General features: G+C 30.8%; 1 long non-coding RNA gene across 4 annotated transcripts; it reads left to right on the top strand.

Annotated features, from left to right (window-relative positions):
• Window positions 1–800: 800 nt before the first annotated feature.
• LOC122607807 lies at window positions 801–3,656 on the top strand. Of its 4 annotated transcripts, XR_006325101.1 has the most exons (7): window positions 801–984; window positions 1,655–1,780; window positions 2,063–2,087; window positions 2,165–2,256; window positions 2,406–2,446; window positions 2,564–2,707; window positions 3,420–3,656. It is a non-coding gene; the product is annotated as an uncharacterized LOC122607807 (long non-coding RNA). The 4 variants fall into 4 exon arrangements; XR_006325103.1 differs by lacking the exon at window positions 1,655–1,780 and having other exon boundaries at window positions 809–984; XR_006325102.1 differs by lacking the exon at window positions 801–984 and having other exon boundaries at window positions 1,476–1,780.
• The last annotated feature ends 1,549 nt before the right edge of the window (window positions 3,657–5,205 follow it).

The following is a 5,205-nucleotide window of genomic DNA, read 5'->3' as shown; positions in this document are numbered from 1 at the left end:
CGCACACAAATTTATCATCTATACAGGTCAGTTTGTTTTCAATAAAATAACACAATGGTTAATTACTTGTGATATTGTTTAGTTTTAAGTATAAACTTGCAGATATCTAGTATTATATTACAATTTTCTTTGATCGATACATGATGTTGTAATAGTTGTCTACATAAATTGGGAAAATAATTAATCTGATAACCTCTTTATTTTTCTGATTATATGCTATAATTTTTATTAATAAAATAAATAAATATCAATATAAAGGAAATATTATATGTTATATAAAGTTTATTATAATTAATTGAAATATAAATATAAATAAATATAAGTCCAATCGTGCATCGCACGGGCATTAGTACTAGTATAGATATAAAAGGCTATCAGAAAGCGCTCGGGTGGCGCTCTCTGAGCCCGCCATGTCAACAATTTCTGATGTAGCGTCACCAGAACGATCGAAGTGACAAGTCAGCAGCCACATATGCAACTTATCTGCTGATGTGGAGTATCCACCTAAGCGTATATAAGCCATAAAATAGCTTTTAATAAAAAAAATCCAAAGGCGGTTTCGAACCCCTGAGCGTATATAAGCCATAAAATAGCTTTTAATAAAAAAAAATCCAAAGGCGGTTTCGAACCCATGCCCTCTAAGTTCATGTACAGTGCATCTACTACTTGAACCAAGCTTGGTTTGTTTTTTAGTTGGAAACCCAAAATTAATAAATTGTCATTCCTTGCTACTGATAGTAGAATCAGATCTCTAATTTATCCCCTCATATTCGTGCCTTCATCAAAAAAGATTTAAGTAAAGAAAACAAATATCGCTCATATTCTTTCCATCAAATTCGTTGCTGGTGATACCTTCAACACCTAATTTTTAGGGATTTAGGGTTAACAATTAGATGAATACAATCAATATATTTAACAAGATTTTAGTATTCAAAATTTTTCTATTTCCACGGTCAATTTCACATTTCCGATCCTTTCATCCAGGTTTCTTTTTTCGATCTCATGTTTGTTTGTTTTAATGTATGTGTAAATTAGTTTAATCTTTATTTGTATGTTTGTAAATATAAATCTGAATACGGTTAAATATATAGGGATTTCGGTATGGGTTATATAATTTGAATATGGGTTTTGGGTTTTGTATATATAAACCATATTTGATTTAAATTAAATAGTTTAGAGAGATATAGATGAAAAACTAAAAACTTGCAGGATCGATGCCTCACAATATGCAAGTTACTTTGTTACTGTATTTAAATTAAATATGATTTTCTTAATATCTTGATATATAATTGAGGGGCAAATATTATTGGTGTCGCTGGCCATCTTAAATCCATAGGGTTTCGTCTTTCAGGGGCATGTTCATGTAACTTCACCTACTTCGTATCTATATCTATATTTATATGTGTGTATATGTATATGTATGTTTTTTTTACATGAATAGCGATATATAAGCTTATGTTAGCTTCAAAGCTATTCGTTTTATTGGTTATGTGTAATAATTTAGTAGATTCTATGTTTTTCGTTAGCAAATTGTGATTGTAAGAACTGTAGATCGTGTGTTGAAACTTTAGTTTAGCGTAGCCTTTATATAACTTTTGAAGTCGTAAAGCATCTGATCATCACTATATATATCACCTCTATATTTTTTTTATAGGATAATAGTTTGAATATGAAATTCGGGTTTCCAAAGAACCCATATTCTCATGTATCTGGAGCATCAATTTCGTGACCAAAGTCTTAAAATATGAGCTTTCTTTGATCAAAAAAATAATGAATCAAGGTAAAGACATCTACTTTATGCCTCAACTTACGTTTATTTTACCAAAGTTGCTTCTTTTGGTACACAAAGTTTTTAAGGGTAATCCTTTTCACTTTAGAACACAGTTGATTTTTTGTCATGTTTACTTACCATCTTTTTGATCTATATATACTAATGACTTTAGATGATTAAACATTTTATGTGTTGCTGCTGTAGTTTAAATATGTAAGCTTTAACGTTGTAATATGGTACCTGAATAATGATCAATATGTTTAATTTGTTGTGATAATTACTCTTTTTCAGGTGCCCGACTTGCGGAAACTATAAGGTATACAAATTTTCGTTATTTAGAATGGTGACACATTTGTTTGTTGGGTTAGTTATTGTTTTTGCTCCTTTTTGCAGACCCATTATGTAAAGTTTGCTAGGCTTTTCAATGGAGCCAATGCAGTTCATCCAGAGACTGTACTGATGACACGAATAAACTGTGCGATACGGTAACGTTACTTAGGTTTTTTACTCTTCATCTGTTTTCATAAAGTGATATTGTCATATAGTCGTATCTTAAGATAATGGTCATTCTGCTAAGTGCTTTCTATTTTCATGATTTACGGAAGTCATCGTTATTTAACTTTTTTGCATGCAGATGATTTGTCGTGGCAGCAAGAATGATACTAGGGCCTTCAGGTATACTAATCTATCTACAAATCACCATTTGGTTTTTCTAATTTCAAACTTTATGACCAAAACATCTTTTCAAATCGTGAATAAAATTAAAGTTAATAATTGCTTTTGACATTGCAGCTATGGCTTATGGAATCTGCTACATTTACTTTAAGTGAGAGTTGAGGATGGAGAGAGTCAGATGACGTTTACAACTATCCTTTCTATCCACCAGTGATTCATGTGTTAGGAGTGTCGTCGACACTTTTATAGTATGTGCTCAAGGTAAATATTAATATTTGTTTGTTGCAAAACTTTGTTACCTTTTTTTAGTGCTTTTTTATGTATTTTGGCATTGGATTATGGGTAGAGACACTAGCAAACATATTAGCTTAAAATACTATGAAAAGATTTTCCTTCACCTTACCTATATTTATTTATTTTTAAAGATGGATTTTAACGTTTCTAGCTTTTTTACCAAGATAGTTTTCCAATACTTTGTTTTACAATCAATATTGTACCACTTACACAAACCAATTGTTTAGTATATAGATGAGAGGCCATGTTTAGACACATATGGTGATCGGGGCCACTCTTCCACCTCAGTTAGGGGTTGCAAATTGGAGTTGCAAATTGGAAGATATGTAGTTTGGGCTGGTAGATTAACGGTCAAAACGGGTTGATTTGAACTGTGACAAATGTTTTGTTCATTGTGTGAGGGTTGTTTTTTTGGCGTTAAGTATGATCGCAAGGAAAATATTAATACAATTCGATAGTATCAACCTGTTTTACCCATTTGATTGTTATGTCTTTAAAGTTTTAACCCACGTTTCCATTTGACCTCAACAAAACTAAAACCAGCCCATCTAGAGTAAATTGGTTGACATTTTTACATCAACACAATACAATACATAAATTAGCAATATATGTTGTGACTTGGAGCTTCTCGCATGATCTTGTGAATCCAGTTGTAATTGAATTTCTTTTCGTTGTGCAGGCGGGCATAGTGAAGAAGGATACTATCAAGATCCATGGATGCTAGGCTGCTGAAGCCACACATGTATACGCATATCAAGCAAGTAGAGTGTTGTGTTTGCTCTTAGTTGGGTTGTGACAATTTCTGCAAGTTGTCTCTGTTATTTCTACTACTAGCTCGGTAATGTTATGAGATATGTGTTTCCATGTTAATGTTAGACATATAATAATCAATGAACAATTGGTAATATCCTTCACACCTTCTCTTTCTATTTCATTTAGGAAAAATTAGTATCTCCAACGTTTTGATGTTGTTCACCTGTTAAAGGTTGTAAAGGAGTCCCATTAATTTCATTCAAGTCAGCTATTGTTTTTAGAGAAAGACACTATAATATCATGCACATGAAACAAAATGACCGTTCTAAACAGTTGCATTTTCATTACCTCATAACTAGTATCTTTGTTAAATAAAGATTTGTATTGAGACCTCACTCTTCATTTATAAATGTGTTTTGTCAGTTTGATGTATTATGACCCTGATTGAGCTATTTAAGATAGAGAAAGAAGTATTCCAAACACGTTGGACTATTTGAGTACAAGATGTCCTAAGAAGGCCGTGATGAAGAACACAAGACTCTTGAACCCATATGGCCCTTATTTTTGCATGTCTTTCATCGTAAAATAACCACTGTTGTTGTAATGTCACCGATAATGTAAATAATAATAGGTCATGGTTTACATAATTATTTTCATTCTATTAGTGTTCATATTATGTTATTGTAACTAACTAGAATACTAAATAGATATTCAATGAAGAAAATACAATTTTGGGTAACATTATTTTTATTGCATAAGTAACATGGTTGGATTAAATGGTTAACACCTTCGCCTCTAGAGACAAACGTTATGGGTTCAATCCTCATCCAATGTAAAGGTCGTAGGTCATTTTTTTTTATCATTTAGATAGATTCTGGAAGAAGTCTCTCTATTTAGATAGAAGTACATTTACATAATTATTGTTATTGCATGTCATTTACGATGTGATATATATAGTAAACAAAAAAGATCGGTGTAACGCACGGGTTTCACCTAGTTATATATATATAGTGCTCAGGCCCGTCCGATGGACGAGTAGTCTTAAAATATATGGTATCAATCAAAGCTTAAAAAATAGAATTCAAGTATATTAAATAGATACCGAATAAAATTAAAATAACTAAAAATATAACATAAAACGATTAAAATAAGGCAAAAAGTTGAAAAAGTAATGCGTAATAAATTAATCTTTCGGATAAGGCCTAAATAAATAAAAATAAAACATAAAACGATTAAAATAAGGCAAAAGATTAAAAAAGTAATACGTAATAAACTAATCTTTCGGGGAAGGCCTATCATACATATCGGAATCATACTTATTATCAGAATAATAGATATCAAACATAGGATCGTCTTCTAATTCATCTGAATAGTTCCATTCACCTTCATCATTGGATTACTCCATATAAATAGTGATTTCAGTTTACCCATTTTTTTCAACTTTAGTTTAATCAATACGAAAGCTAAAGAAGAAACATATGAAAATTAACTCCATATAAATAGTGATTCCAGTTTATCCTTTTTTTTCAACTTTAGTTTAATCAATACGAAAATTAAAGAAGAAACATATGAAAATTAACTCCATATAAATAGTGATTATAGTTTACCCCTTTCTTTTCAACTTTAGTTAAATAAAAAATTTGCAACAAAGTATATAATATGAAAAATACATACCAGTTCATCAACAAAGAACATAGCGAACGTTTTAATTT

Source organism: Erigeron canadensis, chromosome 7 (genome assembly GCF_010389155.1).
Source record: "Erigeron canadensis isolate Cc75 chromosome 7, C_canadensis_v1, whole genome shotgun sequence".
Taxonomy (NCBI): Eukaryota; Viridiplantae; Streptophyta; class Magnoliopsida; order Asterales; family Asteraceae; genus Erigeron; species Erigeron canadensis.
The sequence above is the reverse complement of the archived record's forward strand: the minus strand, read 5'-3'. Positions and strand labels throughout refer to the sequence as shown.